Source organism: Canis lupus, chromosome 12 (assembly GCF_003254725.2).
Source record: "Canis lupus dingo isolate Sandy chromosome 12, ASM325472v2, whole genome shotgun sequence".
NCBI classification, from domain to species: Eukaryota; Metazoa; Chordata; class Mammalia; order Carnivora; family Canidae; genus Canis; species Canis lupus.
Window position 1 is genome coordinate 50,689,727 of NC_064254.1, and position 20,133 is coordinate 50,709,859.

The 20,133-nt window shown below is 35.7% G+C and overlaps 1 long non-coding RNA gene across 1 annotated transcript in view; it reads left to right on the forward strand.

Moving 5' to 3' along the window:
* Positions 1 to 19,741, forward strand: part of LOC112658657 (uncharacterized) — a 93,981-nt gene extending 74,240 nt beyond the window's left edge. The window contains exon 5 of the long non-coding RNA XR_007401306.1: positions 19,448 to 19,741. This is a non-coding gene — a long non-coding RNA (uncharacterized LOC112658657). The remainder of the gene's footprint in view (positions 1 to 19,447) is intronic.
* The last annotated feature ends 392 nt before the right edge of the window (positions 19,742 to 20,133 follow it).

Consider the following 20,133-nt stretch of genomic DNA (forward strand, 5'->3'; position numbering starts at 1 on the left):
TTTTTAATATAGAAAAGAATCATAAAAGGATTCCAATAAATTGCCACATGTAGTTATAGTAGGGAGAGAGGGGAAACTTCATAATGAGAAACACATTAGTCTTTCTTAATTGTAGACTAAATAATTCTGTTGATCTCTCATTTTAATGAATTGATACATTGATAATAACTGACATTAGAGACTTAATGTCAGTTTCAGTGGATGATGAGGAAGTTTCAATGGATGATGCTACTATGCCTTCACTCTCCTGAATTTGAAATTTGAAGATACCGATATGATCCTAAATCCATCATAATAGACTCTGGTTACCCTTTAAACCATAAATAAATTCTCTACTATGCAAAAATGAGGTTTACATCTTAGGCAAGTAACTCCTCAAACAACGAGTGAAGAGCATACACAATATGTCTTTAAAATTACAACTGAGGCTGGGATGCATGGGTGGCTCAGTGGTTAAACATCTGCGTTTGGCTCAGGTTTGATCTCAAGTCATGGGATTGAGTCCCGCATCAGGCTCCTTTCTGGGAGCCTGCTTCTCCCTCTATCTGTGTCTCTGCCTCTCTCTCTCTATGTCTCTCGTGAATAAATAAATTAAATCTTTAAAATAAAATAGTAAAATAAAATAAAATAAAATAAAATACAACTGCCTCATGATTATTAAGAAAAGAAGAATGCTTGTCTATGGGATGTATCTTGTTTGCCCACATAATTATGAATGGTAATGATTAGTAACTCCCTTGTCCTTTGGCACAACTGCATGATCAGAACCTGAAGTCCCAACATGTTGGTGACCAGGTAGGAGCTCACAGCTGGTAGATGGAGGTGTACGTAGTATGCTGGTAGTGCGTAGACCTGGGAGATGGAGGCTTCCCTTCTGCTTGCCTGCCAGGTGGAGAGCCTGTACTCCTCTGACTTCCAGAACACACAGTCCTGTAGAATTGCAGAAGGAAGGGTGTTTGGCAAACAAGCACAGAATGGAGATGAATTTCTGCTAGCGTCTGAGCTTTGTTTTCTGATTCATTTTCCATCTCACAAAAGTAGCTATCTTAATTTGACAAGTGATAAAATCTCTCCTGCAAAACTCTATATTAAATTCTTTCCTCTTCACCATCTCGGGAGACTCCAGTTAGAAAGAAATTGTTTACCTAATCTGAAGATACTGTACCAAAGACAAAACTCCCCTTCTCCTGGATAATACCCTGACAATGTGTTGTTATGTAGCAAATCATGCACCCACCTAGGTGTTTTTAGCAAGTGAGTTAAATTTGAAAAAAAAAATCATTTGTTGCTGTTGCCAAATTAATGTAATGCATTTCTTCTGCTTGTGTTATGATGAAGATTAGTCCTTCTACCAAAGGTCAAAAAAGATGATTATTTGCTTTAAAATATTTTTGACAAACTTAAAATTAAACAATTACCTGTAATATACGAATGTCACTCATTTATTGAGTAGAGATCACTTCATATATGGTTGAACTTTAGTTCTTTTAATTATGAATATGTGCTTCTTGGAGAGGTGGGAATGACCTTTTCCTAACACTTCTAATTTATCCTCTGCCTGGAGGAAAGAAAAATACTTTAGATAAACCATCTGGAAAACTTCTAATTTGTTCTATGAAAAAAATAAACATTCTGCTCAGCAGAAATAACCCAACTGGCAAGAGTCTTCTCTCCATTTGGATTATTTCTTATTTAGCCTTTATTATTGCTGTAAATGGAATGCTTACATCTGAACTCAGCACCACATATAATAAAGAAGACAGCTTCCACTCTGCCCTTTGTAATTTTTAGAGATGGTATAAAGCGAAATGGATATCTGTATGTATGTTACCCAACGTGAAACTAACGACAAATATATGAATTATGTCACTGTTTACTCTTTTGTACTCACAGATTTATTATTTATTTATTTATTTATTTATTTATTTATTTATTTATTTTTAAAGATTTTATTTATTTATTCATGAGAGACAGAGAAAGAGAGAGAGAGAGGCAGAGATACAGGCAGAGGGAGAAGCAGTCTCCATGCAGGGAGCCTGATGTGGGACTCGATCCCAGGTCTCCAGGATCAGCCCTGGGTTGAAGATGGCACTAAACCACTGAGACACCTAGGCTGCCCTGTGCTCACAGATTTTAATATGAAAGTCACCCTGTTTGAGTATATATTAGCGTAAGACAGATTTTTGATGAGGAAACTTCTTGGTGCTAAATGCAATTTAAATTTTAAAAACATTTAAGGAATGTCAAATTTGGCACACAATCAACTATTGGCATTTACTGTATATCTTCTTTGTTACTGGTTCTGTGTAAATGCCTTAAATGGACTAATAGAGTTAATATAGTACCATCCCCGTTTTATAAGTAATAATACATGAGTACAGAGAAATAAACCAATTTGCTAAAGATCATGGGACTAACAAATTTTAGAGGTGATAAATAGCAAAATTCAACCAAGTTAATTAAAAAATCTAATTGGCTTTATTAAATGATGATTCATGAATTGTTCAGCATCCCATCTAACAGTTGAGACCCACTGCAAGGAGTTGTACAAAATGAAAGGTTTGCATAGAAGGAGGGTGGGGCAAAAAAGCTCTTAGTGAAAGAAAAAGATTGTTCCAGTGACAACAGTTTTCTAGGGGGGAAAGTGAGGTATCCTATCATGCAGATTACTTCCTCTTTCTTTGGGGAGTGGAGAAGACCCAGGTGGCAGACTCATTGGCTCAGACTAAAAGGAGGTTGAAACTGCAATTCGTTTATATATTAAACACTGGTTTGGAAATTCTGTCTAAATGACACCATTTGGGGCCTTTTTTTTTTTTGTTATTAAATAGAGCTAGATTTGTACCACAGAACTCTGTTCAGAGACTATTTAACTCATGCAGTACTCTGCCAGAAGCTTTTGTAGAAACAAGATAGCTTTAGGAATAGAAGGGTACGCTTCAGTCAACCAACTCTGTTTTAAATTATACAATTTCAATTTGCAAATACTCTATTTCCGACTTTAGCTACGGTATATGGTCAATGGATATAATGTAAGTGCATGTAAAATGGCATGTATATGTGTGAGTGGTAACTTAGCACCTTTTAAGAAGTAGAAGTAAAATAAATTAAAATGTGATAGCAAGTGGGCAAGAGTCCAGGGGCTGTCGGACCAATACTGGAGTATAAACTGGTTTAAATGGTGGTGGTTTACTGGTGGCATTGTAGTAAAAATCTTGCCCTAACAACCAAACTGTTGGGGTTGAATGGACAGAGCTGCGAGGGAAGACTTCTGTCATTTAAAGACTAGCAGATGAATCCCTTGCTTTCCATCTCCACTGTCACAGCTTATTCTTGTGCTCTGTTATTTCTTTCTGTTTTTAGGTCAAAAGTCTCTTGCTGGGCTTTCTTCCTCTGCTTTCTACATCTCCATTCCTTAATTCATCAATCCCTTCCACACTGCTGCTACAATGAGTTCTATAAAATTCAGATCTGCTTCTCTCATTTTTCTATTTAAAATTCTTCAATTGCTTCCCATTGCCTTCAGGGCAAAACTCAAACTCCTTAGTCTGACATATAAGGCCTTTCATGTGTGATAGCCATAAATATCTAAGTTACAAACTCTGATGAGCAAAAATGTAACTTTCTTTATTTCAAAAACTCAGTTTGATTTTCTGACTCTTGGAACTCAGTCTGCATACTGACAGACAGCTTGATCTAGACATTTTTCCAGGTTGTTCTGTCCAAATCACCCATTTTTCAGCCCATTCAGGTTTGAAATACAATCATAATCAGGTTGTCTGCTATATGTTTTTTTTTTTTTCCCTGACCACTTCTCTTAATGGTATATTTGAGGGTTACAAGGGTGAACTTGGTGGAGGGGACCCCATGTATCAGTTCTAATCTCAATGGGCTCTAGGCTAGTTTCCTTAGGGATACTGATGACATTTCCACCTTGGGTCCCTGGAACTGGTGGCCAAACCTCTTTAGGTCCCAGTTGAAAACCATCTACCCCATGATCTGCTGTGCCACTGTTTTATTCCAGCTGCAGTGACCTATGACAAGTCCCAGAGAATCTTTTTTTTTTTTTCCATAAACTTGGTCGTACTCGGGATATTGAGAAGTTCAATATCCCTGCCCATGTGATTTGAGAGGAGTAGAGACTTTGGCAGGAGTCCCTATTTTTCCTGGACTCATCACCCCACCTCCTACCTTCCCTCATCAAGCCCTCCTGCGAAGGAGTGCATCAGCCTGATAGAGTTCAGGGAGTAAAGAAATACCACTCCCTGCACTCAGCTCCTGCCAAATTATCATATATGAAAAACTAGTAAATAATTTCATCATGTGCCCGCATGGCCCTAAGTTACCTTGGAGTGGAGCAAAGAGGATCCTATAATACATCTAATCCCCCACCCCGCCCCCCACAGCCGCCAACTCTTGAAACATGCTCTCCTCTCAGGTGATAAGACATTCCTGCTCTTGGTGTGTGAACCAGAAAATAATTCTATTTGATGGCAACTTCTTTCAAACCTGTTCCCATTTTATACCCTTGTCGCAATTATTTGAGCTGAGAGGCTAAGAATTTGCTGCATTTGTTCTCTGGGTTGAGCCTAATAATTCCTGTTTGGGTGACTCAGTGTTCATGTTTTGAGTGGGAAATGCTGCTTGGACAGAGCTTAGAGAAGAATTGGTGAAAATCCATGAATGAATATCCTAAATTATTATTCGGTCACACATATTCACCTCCTGCTTACTTTTTCCTGCTGGATCTGTTTCTATTATTCATCTTGTAACACACATACACATACATGTACTTCACCTGTCTAACTTTTATTATATTTTTTAAAAGTATTTTATTTATCTATTTGAGAGAAACCAAGAGAGAGAGAAACAGAGAGAGAGAGAGAGAGAGAGAGTACAAGCCCAGGGGTGGAGGTGGGGGGCAGAGGGAGAAGCAGGCTCCTGAGCCCTGGGGTCATGACCCAAGTGGAAGGCAGATATTTAACAGACTGAGGCACCTAGAGCCCCCTGGCTAACTTTTAACAAACTGCTAATATTCAGCAAAGGGATCATCATACAACCTATGAAATCTGGATGTCTTCTCTGACTGCCCACCTCACAACAGCCTGAGTTTGGTGTCCTTCCTACTGTTTCCTAGCAGTGTGTTTATTTTCACCATGACTCTAAAGCGTTAATATCATTTCTAGTTATTTCTTCACCAGACTATAAAATTTTGCTTTTAAGAACCCTTCTTTCATCTCTAGGTAACCCCACTCCCAAGCCCTAACATTTAACTCAATTACTGGCATTTACTAATTCTTTTTATATGTTGATTGAATGTAAGGACAAATGTCCAGCAAATTAGAATCTAAATAATTCAGAATGCTGTAGGGAAGAGGTCCTCAAATAATTTTTTGTTTGTATACTCACTCTCTAAAAGAATGTTGAAAGTTAACTCCTTGCTGATTTTTAAAGTTGATATTTAAAAATTTTTAGGCTTAGATAATTTCAAAGGGTATATTTGTCAGATTGCACTAAATATTGAGGTTTTTAAATATAACTTGTATTATTTTAGGTGCATGATATGGATACAGATATCATAGTGATCTGATATATTCCACTATTCATTTAACAACACATGAAGAAGTGCTTCTTAAATAATTAGAATTTTTCTATCTTTTCCTTTTTCCTTAAACTTATATTTTAATTCCAAATTCATTCACAGACTTTTATCCTAAAGTAATATCTTTTTATGGTTGCAAATTTTTATGGATCACTTATCATTTGCCTGTGCGTCAAAAAAAAAATGTGATCTGAAAATTGCTTTTATTAGCTTCCTGTGACTATTAACTCTAAGTTTTTTTTAACTCTTATTTGTATTATAACCATTATTAGTGATATATACTTGATCAAAGCAAAATAAATAAGAAATTTTGATAATAAAAGTAAAAAGTAAATTTATTGATAATGCATCTCTTAATGAAAACTATTGGGGCATGGTTTTATGGCACTTCTATTAAAGGAGCTGCAAAATTATTCCTTTGTTTGGCAATCTAGAGGTTTTTGCATCATAGTAAAATGCCAGTTGAGTGAGGGATACACCTTTTATTGAAAACAGGGAGAAATGTGATGTTAAAGAGGAAGTAAGGAAGGAGAACTTGAGGACTGGTCCTTTCTCAAGCAGCCCAGTTTTTGAAAAGAGAGCATATTAAATTTGAGAATCTGGAAATGGGTTTTCTTAAATTAGTTTTGAAGCACCCAATAGAAAATCTTTGGTATATGTGTGCCCGAGTTAAAGTCAAAACACTGATCTAGAAGATACTGGTATTATTCAGTAAATAACAATCTATAGGAGAAGTTTTAATTTATGAAATGTGTTGACTTTTAAATAATGCTAAATAAGTAATTAGGGAACACTTCCCTGTAGATGTTTTGAATAACAGAGTTAATGAATCAAAAGGGATTATTTCATATCAATACATTGATGGATTCCATGCAAAAATGTAACCATATTGTGTAGTGACATAATAATACTTTATTCTCTTGGGTAAGGACATTTTTAGATAACCTATAGTTATTTCTTGCTTGGCAATTTCCTTTGAAAAGATCATTCTGAGATATACTTAAATCTAATTAAATAATAAAGACCTCAGAGCTAGTGGAATTTAATAAATAAGATGCCTAGATTGTGGTTCAAGTTACATATATATGCAAATATTGCATATTAAATAACTTTTTCATTAGAATCTTTTAAATAAGTTGAAAGGAGTTTCTTCTATTTTCAACATTTTTCCTACCCTAAGCAACATGATATTATATGTATATTTATTATTTATTTCCACTAGCTATCACAAATAGGTGAACATGTCATTGCAATACCAGGTTGACTCTTAAGTCTGTGATTGTAAAAATTTAACAAAATATACTCACGTAATGTTACGCATATACTTTATTTATAAAACTTACATATTCCTATGACAGTAATTTAAAAGCTTTTCCAGTCATAGTTGAATGCTTTCTTGCATTATTACTGTTGCTACCTCATTCTCATTCCCTTCCCTACTTGCCCACTTAAGTCACCTCAGGTTTTTTGTTGTTATTTTTGTTCTTTTTTTTTTAATGCCAAGTCTTATGGTGAAATGTCTAGAATCTCCTAGTGCAATATTTTTACAAGGCATGTAGACTTCTCTCAATCTATTATGTATCTTCAGACCCTACCAGAACAACACTGGACCTGGGATTTAGCCTTTGAAAGTAAACGAGAAAGTCAAAGGCCAAAGGCATAAGAAAATTTCATTCCTCATTTTTTTTCTGTAGTTTTTCCTCTAAAGGGCCATCTTATAAGTATTGTGACTCTTGAATGCGTTCATCTATAGGATAGAGCAGACCAACACTTTTGCTACAAACAATACATGTATCAAATTTAAAGGAGATACAAATCCCTGAGGATCTCAGGAGAGATAAGGTGTGAATGAAAAATTTCCCCACAATATTATCTTATCAGGAAATCCTGATGCACAAGAGTGAATCTGCAATCCCCACCCCTCTACAGTGCACAGTAGAGGTGGATCCCTAGCTAAAGCCAAGATCACCCCAGTAGCTTAGAATTGGCCCCTGTTCTCACAGTTGACAGGTAAGAGTTTAGTCAGAGTAGTAAGCATTCCCAAATTCACATTTTGGGGAGTGGGAAGGATGTAAGGAAGGGCACATTTTAAAAATCTCCAGTTGAAGTCCATAAAAAAATATATTTAGTTATAGTATTTCATGTGATTGTCTTCACAAATACTAATGCTATGGCCCCATATTAGTTTATTAGACATTAAGAATGCTTTTGCATGATAGTCTAGTAATTTTTCCTCTATTTTAAATAATTTTTTTCCTAAGAAATATTATATACAAAAAAAGAAATATTATATACATTTTAAAGAGTAGATTTTAAGATTAATTGTAGCGAGAAAATTTATATATTGGTTACTACCTATACATGTACGTATGTACGTATGTGTAATTATGCACATATACATGTATACACATGTATACACACTACATTCATAAATTTAAATTGAAGATGATTTATGAACAGAATGAGGGACATTTGTATTCTCTTAGCAGTGGTACTCAGGCTTCTAATTTGACACTTATTTTCTTTTATACTTTATAGACAACATTTTGCATCTCTGTGTTATTGAGAGCTCTGCCTCTGCCATTAATCACATGATGACTTGGAATCACAGAAAGGATATTCATAAATAATTAAGTTGTAGAAAATTGCTGATTAAGATACAGTCATGCTTCAATTTGTCTGAGAAGAGAGGAGAGTATATAATCTTAATGGGTGGGAGGGGAGACTTCTAGAAAGAACATCAGTGGGAAGGGGTGGCATTGATTGCTGATTGTCCAGTCAAATCTCTCTCTTGTTTCTTTCTGGACATTTAGCTGCCTAGACTCCTTTAAGGCAAATTGTGGTCACTGAAGGTGAGGGAAAGTGAGTTGTGACTTTCGGGTCACTTGCCTAAAAGGAAATCTTTTTCCTTGAACTTTTTCTATTTTCTTTTCTCTTGATTTAGAACAGGGAGGTGCTCACATCCAGCTTCAGCTATGCAAGATGAGGATAGGCCCATAGGGATGCTGGGGCCACAAGGTTAAAGGAACTTGTGTTCCTGAATGATTTTATGGCCTGAAATTCCTACAGATATTCAAGTAAGAGAAAAATATATAATAATAATAATAATTATTATTATTATTATTATTTAAAGTAAGACAACTGGTTTTTTTTGGGGGGGGTTTGTTGGTGTCATTACATTATTTCTATAAAGGGGTTCTGGATGAATCTGTAGTGGAGAATAAAGTCTCAGGTAATGTGACTCAATGTGGCAGATATACCAAAAAGTGGGATATTTCAGAAAGAATATAGATTTAGGAAAAGATAAATAAAAATAGCCCATTAAAGGGTGAAAATTTTTAGAGAAATGTTGAGAGATAGAAGAGTTTGTGGGGATCTTATAAGCAACTTTGTGCCCAAAGTGGAACAAATTAATTTGAGGCCCTAGAGCAGTGCTTCTCAAACTTGAGTGTGTGTCAGTATCATAGGGAGGCTCTGTGAAGACACAGATGGTTGGACCCTAGCTCCAGAGTCTCTGGTTCCATAGGTCTAGGTAGAACCTGAGAATTTGCATTATTAACAAGATCTCTGGTGATGCTGATGCTGTTGGTTGGTTGCGCCACGCCACACTTTCAGAATCATTGCTAGAAAGTCTAAGGAGACCCGGGACGTTGTCCAACTTGACTTGTAGGTAGTTTTTCAGAGAATAATTGACCTACCACTTAATTAACAAAGGAGTTGGCAATCAGACTGGGAAGACTACTCTGATCATGCATTGGATGCTATACATGGGGATGAAAGGAGGTTCATGAGTCTGTGAAAGCCAAGTCTTCAGTAACCTATGCCAAAATGAATTGAAATATGTGAGAGACGATGCATCTGTTATCTATTAATTCTGTTTAGAATTTGACCTTAAATATCCTTTGTATTTATAATAAAAGACTCTTCTTTTCACATAAATGCTAAACAAATGGATGAGCATTCTTAGAGTAAAATCTGTAAAAGAAAAGGGAAATGCCTCTCCATATGGGTCTTTGGAGGAGAAATGACTCTACAAAATTAATTTAAGAACAAAAGGTCTGGAGAGATTGAAGCAGGATGCCTTTTTACCTTTTTAGTTCATGACTTTTATGAACTTTATTATCTATCAAATATAGATTATTTAGGACCTTCTCATAACTAAAAACTGAAAATCATTACTCATGCAGATTCTGAGCTACTGACTTGTTTCATGGGCTGTTTCTGCCAACAAGTCTTAAATTCATATTTCAGCATTCAAAAGATGCCTTTCACTATGCCTTCTTGCTCTAATAATCACATTGCACATGTTGGTCCCTAGAGTATGACATTGCTGCTCTTTGCTACTGTAACAATATTTTTTTAAAGATTATAATAGTAATAATAATAATAATAAATAACCTTTTTTAATGATTCCTGAACATATACCCATGTGGAATATTGGAGGTACTTATTTATAAAATGCTTTCCAAATTCTATTAATTAATTAAAATTCATTAGTACTATAATTCAATGTAAAAAGTAAAAGTTATAATGATGACAGGGACATTTTGATGCCATTAGCTAGTTGCTGTTTTCCTTTATTAGCTTGTGTAGAATATGCTCTTAGACTCAGGCTCAGGAATGTCTAAACTTGCTATAACTCATCTAGGGATTGCTGCCATAAATGCCTTACTTTTTTTGGCAAACATGAAAACTCCAAACATTTTTTTGCACTTATCTTCCATTTAAATTACCCGAAAACTTCTTGCTATGTAAATATTGTCCACTACCCCTGATAGACTGCTCAGAACTGAAAATTAGGCATCATGTATGTTGCATTCATCATGGTATCCCCAGTGCCTTATACCGTACCTAACTCATAGGAGGTCAAACATTTACTGAATGGAAGAAGAATAATTGAATAAAGGTGCTATGAATTGACTAATCTTATGCTATTTACTTAGGCACATACATATTTTTGAGTGTGATTTATGTATGTGTATAAACATACACACATGCTTTCTTGGATAGTGCTATTTCATCCTATGAATCTTGCAGTGTTTTTTTGTTTTTTTTTTTTTTTAAGGATTTTTATTTATTTATTTTGTGTGTGTGAGAGAGAGAGAGAATGTGCGAGCATGAGTTGGGGGAGGGGCAGAGAGACAGGGAGAAGCAGACTTCCACTGAGCAGGGAGCCTGGTACGGGGCTCCATTCCAGGAAACTGGGATCATGACCTGAGCTGAAGGCAGATGCTTAGCCAACTGAGCCATCCAGGCACCCTAAATGTTGCTGTGTTTTAATTGAAATTAGGTATTTCCTTTCCTATTAACATATATACAAGAATCATGATAGTCTTTTAACAGTTCATACCTTCTCTGATGATTTGCCATTGCTAAGTCGTGTTACTTCTTTATATTCAGTGATATATTTAAAAGTTTATATAACCATTAGCTCTTTTAGACACATACACTTGGGACACTTTCTTTTATTTGCAGTGTTTTGCCCCTGCTGAAAGGCTTTTCTGTTTTTCTGTTGGTTTTTGTCCTTGGATGGAACTATTTGGAATATGTCCTTTTGCTTTTTAGTTTTGGTTAAGCAAGAATCTATTCTTTTGTAGTTATTTTCCCCCTTTTTTATTATTTTTTGGTTATAACAATGTTTCAGAAGCTTCTGTTCTTTTTCAAAAACCATTTGATCATGAGGGAATTGGAATGTTACATTTCAAAAAATTGAACACCTCATCCTGAGAAATGAAAAGCTTTGAAATGGAGGTATCCGATGTCCTTGCATTTAGACCAGAGCTCAGTCTGGACTGACATGAAAGCTGAGACATCAAAAGTATACAATTTAGCTGAGTTTTCTCAACCTCATCTTTAAGACACCTAAAATGCAAGCTTTGCTCATCTGCCTCTTTTCAGGTCCAATATCTTGTTCAGTTTCTGAAACATAAGGATCAAGATTGTATGGGAAATTATCAGTTAATTGAGCCATGGTTATTTTAAGATTGGAGGGACAGAGACATAGTAATAAAAATCAGAATACTTTGAATATTTTCAGCTAATTTCCATCTTCAATTAATTTAATTAATCTATATTCCATATACTTTTTTCTCTGAATTATCACATAATCAGTATTTAATATTTTTTTACCCAACATATACCAGACAGTCTCATGGCCTTCTCTTATAGTGTCTAAGGAGCTATTTACGCATCCAACCATTATTACTTTAATTGATAGCAGAAAGTGTATAAAGTTTTATTCAAAAAGTCTAATATACAATGTTTTTACAACTCAGATATTTTTCTTTTGTTTTTGTTATAAGGGTTTTCTAGTATCTACACATGGCTGTATGATCTTCTTTAAAAGTTTTTTTTTTCATTATGTAAGTGATATGCATTCATTGTAAAAATGTGCCTGGTAAACAATATTAATATATTTCAACAAAAATATATTTACATCAATAATCATGTTTTGGGGATGCCTGGGTGGCTCAGTGGTTAAGTGTCTACCTTCAGCTCAGGGCATGATCCTGGAGTTCCGGGATCAAGTCCCACAGCAGGCACCCTGAATGGAGCCTGCTTCTCCCTCTGCCTATGTCTCTCTCTCTCTCTCTCTCTCTATGTCTCTCATGAATAAATAAATAAAATCTTTAAAAAAAAATCATGTTTGTTTTTTTCTCTTTTCCAATCAGAATGGTCACCTTCATGGGTTTTTAAAATCACCTTTTCAGATTTTACCTGTGAATCTTTCTTGATTCTTTTCTGAATATCAGAAATGCTTATTTTTTTTCCCATCACACTAAAGTTAAATCATGCCTGGAAATGACACTTAAGTCCCTGCTTTTATGGGGAGCATCTTTAACCAACCACTTCTTTTGATTTCAAATTGAACATATTATTTATACCACACTTTCTCCACGTTTTAAACAGCAGATATTTTAAAGCAATTACTATCTTCCAAAATTATAAACACTCTCAGGTGATTCCTGTGACTTGCAAGCAAAATAGATACACATAAAACTGCAAAAGCATAGGGTTTATAAAAAATAAGGCCTTTGAATCACATAAAAAATAAAGCATTAGAATCACACAAATGAATTACTTTTGGTGACCTAGAGGTAGAGAATAATACAGATTGATATACTTCAGTAATATTCATTGTATTTGGTGAGTAATTTTGGTGTAATGAGGTGGACTCCAAGCAGAGTGACGATTTTACTGATATGTAAGTGGCAGATATTGTAATTTAGGGTTGCAGGAATACACAAGGGAGTAAAAGCTTTGTGTAGGGTAAGGAGGAGGTACATATGTATATTGATTGTTCCTTAGCTCACTATAGCTTTCCACCCAACCATCAGGCTACACAGAAACAGGAGAAGCTTCCTAGACCTTAGCAGAGAGAGGCTCAGGGATGAGGGCTTAACAGAGCTACCCAAGGCTGTTCAGTGCTGGGAGGTGCTGTTGTTCTGGCATGAACAGCTGAAGTAAAGAAACTTCACTGAAGACTCAGTCCGGTTGGGACTTCAAGAGGGCCAAACCTCAGGGGCAAGGATCATTCCTACAGTATGAAAAGCCATATAGCCTAAGAGGAAGAACCGAACTGAGCTAAAACTTTCCCAAACAAACAATAAAACCAAATCATCTGGGGACCCAGGCTTCTTCCATCCTGTGTCCATTTTGTCTTTAACACTTGGCTTTCAAGGTCTTCACGTTTGTTTGGATTAAGCAGCTGGAAGAAGAAAAATATGAGGATTACACAAGGGAGATCTTTAAGGAATTATGAAATAAATCCACATTATTTGTATTCATATCGTATTACCTAGAACTCAGGCTCATGTTCATGCAAAACACCAAGAGAAACTGGGAAGGGTGATCTGACTATGAGCCAGTAAGAAATGGATTTAAGTTTAGTATGGAATTAGACAATCTCTGACAATCTCTGAGACAACGACTATGCATATTGAAGAGTGGAGCACCCGTTGGCAGTTGGGAAAGAGAGAGAGAGAGAGAGAGAGAGGCTGGAAGGTGTCCATGGCTATGAAAATGAAATTGCCTCTGGATGATCCATCTGACCTCATTCTAGGAGCAAGCACATCCTGCTCAAGCAGAGCTGCTCACCTCTTTCCCTATCACCCTCAGAAAAAGTTACTTCCAAAATTGTATGAAATTCTATTAAGTGATCTCTGGGCGCCAATTTGCTGGCTCCATAAAGTTCATTTGCTCTGAGCCAACATATCAGCTGCTTTGACTTAAGTTTGCCATAGGTACAGATAGATGGAGCTAGAAGTACCTTTGTAGGCCTTCAGTCCCTGCTATAAACAGGAATAGGCCCCACATCTAGAACATTGCCTTTTCTGTAACTACAAGTATGTGCCTAAAGCCCTTACCCATCCAAACACATAATCATTTCTATACAGTTACTCTAGGTACTTAGTGGTCAGATACTTATGGTCAGTTGAGAATGTAGGCTGTTAACTTATGTAAATGATTCAAAATAAATAATTTGCACATCTATGGCAGGTGAATGCAAAGACAACTATTCCAGAAGGCATCCGTGCACAATGGGCTCCTTTGACAGTATCAGTTAAGTTCGTTGCCAAAGAATCTGACACACCTTCTCTCTCTGCTGTACTCTTCCTGGCACAGGAGTGAGGTAGGGGGACGGTAAGCAAGGGGAAGAAAGAATGAAAAATGATCAAGCAGGTGGAAATTAAAACAGTAGAGCAGGCAGGTACAGGGTGCGAACGGCCATTCCAGGTAAACTCAGGAAAATCCTCCTTTGTCTTTTGTTGATGGCAATGATCCCATTTGTGTGGAACACTGGAGTTCATTTAGATTAAGTGTCCTCCAGCTTGGTTCCTAAGCTCTTGAAGATCCTCAGAGCAGAGAACTGAATGATGCCAGGGAGCTTATCCTGAGCTTTGAAGAGATTATCCACCAAGTTCGCTGGCAGGCCTGCAGAAGGTGACCTGCCTGTTATCTCAGAACACTCCACACCGCGGAGATCATCAACACCATTATGGCCCTTACCGCCCGTAAATGCCTTTAAGCAGCTTTAGATAGAAGATATATGGCATGGGCCCGGAGCAGAAAATTTCATCACCACAATTTCTCTGCTGGGCCCTTGTTTAGAAACATTGCTCACATCTTTTGGTTTGACAGGAAAACAGCAGCTGTTTTCTGCTCATGCGGCCATCTGTTCTTTATTGCTTATATTATTAACATTTACAAGGGCTAATTGGTATTTTGAAGTGACTAAGATGATTGATCAAGAAATACCCAACTATGTTTATCATAATGCCTGTTCTAAAACCGCCAAAGGTAGCAGCAGTTACTTAATATCATCTCAACTTAAACTATTACATCGTATGCCTAACCAAATTCTCTCAGTTTTAATAATCAGGGAGTAACATGAAAATACTGACTTTTTTTGTGTGTTTTTTTTTAAAGTTAAATATACTTATCCAAATCATATCAACACCTGTATATCTGCACCATGTTGTTTGCTTACTAGTTTGCTCCCCTGTTATGATTTAAACTCTGGAGCTTAAGAGCCCTGCTTACTTCTCTCTCTTTCTAGAGTAACCACCAATTGTGGCATTTAGTAGTTTTTCAGGAAATGTTTGGTGAAGACTTTCAAATAAGACATGACAGAAACCACATTTTTCATGGCTAATCCTTTTCTGGCACTTACAACATAAGTATAAAGTGCTTATCACAGACTGTATCATTCAATCTTTATAATAACCCTTCTAGGTAGGAGCAGCTATTTTGTTTCTATATACTCCAGTTTATGCTTGGACCAAAGACGTATCTCAATAAATATTTGTTGAATAAACTTTCATAAGAATCCTCTAATGTGGGGCAGCCTGGGTGGCTCAGCGGTTTCGCACCGCCTTCAGCCCAGGGTGTGATCCTGGAGTCCTAGGATCAATTCCCACGTCGGGCTCCCTGCATGGAGCCTGCTTCTCCCTCTGCCTGTGTCTCTGCCTCTCTCTCTCTGTGTCTCTCATGAATAAATAAATAACATCTTTTTTTAAAAAAAAAGAATCCTCTAATATAAAGCACTATGAACATACCCATTCCACTAAGATCACATTGGGCATAGGAAAAATAATTTGTTTGGGGCACCTGAACAGCTCAGTCAGTTAAGCATCTGCCTTCACTGCAGGTTGTGATCTTAAGATCCTGGGATGCAGCCCCCCATTGGACTCCCTGCTCAGTGGGGTGCCTGCTTCTCCCTTTCCCTCTGCTGCTTGCCCTGCTTGTTCTCTCTCTCTCTGTCAAATAAATACATAAAATATTTAAAAAAAGAAAAAGAAAAAGAATTTGTTCAGGATCTGATGCTCCTAAATAGTAGATTCAAGATTTGGACCAAAGTTTATCTGATTACATAGCCCATATGCTTTACTACTTTGATGTGCTGCACCTCGTAGATGGGAAAAAAATACTAGATTTGGAGAGAAAGAAAGACAGAAATGTTAGGGCAAAACAATAATTTTTCTAAAGCATTTATAATCTATATTATAAGAGAATAATGGAATTCATAATCAAGTAAAAAGTAAACAAAGGGTGGTCAGTTGGCAGTGAAATGCATCATAATTACACTCTAGGATATAAGGGAGAACTAATGGAGAAGAAGGTATTAAATTGAACCTTGACTAGAATCAGAGATGTGTAGATATAGGGATAGCCATGCTCAGCTTTGGGTTCACATAGGAAATGTCACAGATGCACAGATTTTTCCTGGTATGATCAGAATAGAGAGAGAGCAGTGAGAGTGGACCTGATGGGAGAATGAAGAAGTTAGCATCAGGTGGATCCACAGAACTGAGGAAATGCCTCAGTTTCTAAGCTAAAAACTTGTTCATTCTATAAACAATTAAAAGATTTTGCAAAGAAAAGAGCAAAAGACATCTGATCTCTGATTTACTAATTCTGTGCGGGCTACCTTGAAGGAAAAGAATTGAGAAGTAGAGTCCATTAAGGAACCACTGCAGAGTGTAAGTAAGAAATGACAAAGATTCAACTAAATGAATAGCTTGAGGATGGAAGTAATGGGATAGTAGAAGCTCTACTGCAGATTATGCGTCAATAGGATTTTAGCAGCAGATGAGTATGGTGCTCAGGGTGAGGAAGTGGGAGGAGAGGAAGAAGTCAGAATGAATTCTGCAGTGTGTTGTGTACTATAAAGCCTTGAGCTATTTCACCAGAATTGATTTAGGACATAATTTCTCATCAGAGGACCATATTGCAACCATAGTAACAATATTTATTTATTATGAAATGCATTTATATTATTATACCTGATTCCAAAGGTTATACGATAACCCATACTAATAAGAATAGGCTTTGTGTTTTCAAAAAGTAAGACAATTATTATTTTCTTGTCAGAAAGGGCAGGCTCAATTTATGTATCTCTTTCTTTTTAAGGAAATTGCATTTTCTTTTTGCTTCTTTACTAATACCAGTTGCCTGATAGCTAGCAAATAAAAATCTGGCATTCCATAATCTGAAAACTATCAATATCCAATGGATAGACTGGGGAAACAATGCAGTTGTAAAGGAGGTGAAAGTCAGTTGTTTCTGGTCAGATAATAAAAAAAGGAATCAAAGGAGAGATACAAGTGTGCTCTGGCATAATGTTTATGAAACTCAGGGTTATGTAATTTTCATAAGTTTTCAATTGTCCGCAGTCTTTCTCTAGGTAGCCCACAAGGAGTGGAAAGCATAGCTTAAAAATTACCCTTCCTAAGGAAAAATAGGATGTAGCCCTAAATTCCTTGATTCCTCTGTTTTAATTTTAAACTAAATTTATGCACTTTAAACTAAATAGTGTGCTAATTATTTACTCATTTGAGCAGAATTTATAAGACAAGTGATTTCTTTTCCTAAAATAAAACTATTTATTCTGATTTTAATAGGTCAACATATTTTAGGTTATCTTCTGCTGAATAAAAACTATTGTCTCTTTCTTTTTTAAAAAAATTAATTTAATTTATTTTTATTTTTTTAAAGATTTTATATATCCATTCATAAGAAACACAGAGAGGAGAGAGAGAGAATGGCAGAGACACAGGCAGAAGGAGAAGCAGGCTCCATGCAGGGAGCCCTATGCGGACCCCATCCCCAGTCTCTAGGATCACGCCCTGGGCTGAAGGTGGCACTAAACCGCTGAGCCACCTGAGCTGCCCTATTGTCTGTTTCTTATTTTGACATTGCAGTTTTAATTTTTATTGTTATTATTATACTATATGTTATGCCCTTTCATCATATGCATATGTATACATACAAATATAATGTAGAACATATATAACACAACACTTACACATGTAACTATACATACATATATAAAATATAATGTGCATGTAGTATATATACACACTCAATGAAATTCATGATTAGAATACTACATCCCAGAAATTTGGCCTAATAGTGGAGGCTCAACCATAGTTTCTTTTCAGATCACTTAAAGCACTTAAGTGAATTTGGGTGAAGAATGGTACAAAATTTATGCTTTTATTAATTTTATCTGGCTGTGGCTTATACTCCGATTCCTATTTTTAAATGTGTATATCTTTAAAACAATATATTTATGTGAAGAGTGGGAAAATTTTTTCCCCAAATTAAAAAAGTACCAAATAAATCTCCACTTCAATCTTAACATGGTTTATTTTGTGCATTTGTTAAAATTTTATCAACCTAGTATATTAACTGCTTGTTTGTTGGTGTCAAAGAGTTATTATACTTACGATAATATCTATAAACCTCCAACCCCAGAACTTAGACTAGTGTGAAAATTGCACTAGAATTAGGATACAAAGTCAACTTAGGAGCTGTCAAAAGTCATATATGGAATATTATCTCACAACAAAGGGATGAGATTCTTTATTGTTTCTGTGAAGCCAATGTACATGTGTGCTCACACAAAAACATTCATTTCTTCATCTTTCCCACACAAAGAAGAATAGTTCATTGGGAGTTGACTACTCACTGGAGAAGAGTTATTTGTTGAAAGTTTTGAGAGTTTTACCTATGAGAAGAATTTATGTAAAGATACATTCACAGTTCTAAGGTTGGTTTTTTTTTGAGTATTGTGTTTACTACACTTTGCAAAAAAATTTTTTTAAAGATATAAAAATAGCTCAAAAGTTAGGGATAATAATTTGTGTGCATTTTTTGCATAAATATTATAATAGTAACCATTATGTACCTTTGGTCATTTCACATAGGATTGAGGGAGTGAAATAAGGGGAATACAACAGTAATATTTTAGTCCTTGGACTTATTTGAAAAGCATTCTTCAGAACCCATATTTTTATTCTAATCATTTACACAGGGTTATGAATTTTTTATTTGCTGAAAATATATGTTCCAAGGGTAGCATTTAAATGGAGACAGTATGAAAACAGAAAATATATCAGTAACTCTAAATTGAGGATGCTTTATGATGTAAAATGTAGAGATGAGATTGCTCATGTTCAGTTAAGCAAAGACAATGAGTGTAATCAGCAACATGTGCTGTGCTGAGCTACCTCTCAAAATAAACTAGAAGCATTTTTTCCATGTGTAATTACTGCTGATAATTAAGTTACATTCAAAGATTCTTCCTGAATTTTATATGGTTTTCAGTAAATAGTAGCCATTCTAAAATTTAAATAAAATTATATGTAATTGAGTTTTTCTTAGATATTAGAGCAAAAAATATGTTGAATTTTAATTTCCAAAAGCTGAGGATTATATCTGGAAAATCTACTCACTCTGTATTTATAACTAATTGTAATGTTGAAATGAAAGATAAAATGGAACTGGAAGCCATCCTTACTATATATTTTTTAAAATATTTTATCTCTTTATTCATGACAGACACAGAGAGAAGGGCAGAGACATAGGCAGAAGGAGAAGCAGGCTCCCCACCAGGAACCTGATGCTGGACTTGATCCCAGGACTCTGGGATCACACCCTGAGCTGAAGGCAGATGCTGGACCACTGAGCCACCCAGGCCTCCCAGAAGCCATCCTTAATATAAACAAATATAAGAAACAGAAAAAAAACCAAAATCCCATTTAACGAGTGGAAAAAGTTAACTAAGTGGCTGCCCAGCAAGAATTGTTTCTTTGCTCTCTTGTCCTCCTTATTTTTGTAGGAAAAGCTTTTATTAAGCACACACAGAAATAGAAATATTAAAACTCTTTTTACATTTCTCATCTGCAGTGTATTTTGACTTTTTTTTTTTTCCTTGTCATGAGGAGAGAACATCCAGTGGAGTAGAAGGATCAACAGATCTGAGAATAGAATTTCTGAGTTTGGATAATGGCTTTGTTCCTTGAAAGTTGTATATTCCTGAAAAAGACATTAATTATTGGATCTCTTTCCTCAGATGTAGGTAGATTAGATAATTTTTAATACTCCTACTAATTGTAAAATTCATTGACATTATAGAGTAATTGTTCTGGAGAACTTAAAGCAAAGAGAAAATACCTGACTTATGAAAGATTTGTAATGCAGGACAGTTTTTTTTTTTAATTTAAATTCAATTAATTAACATAGTG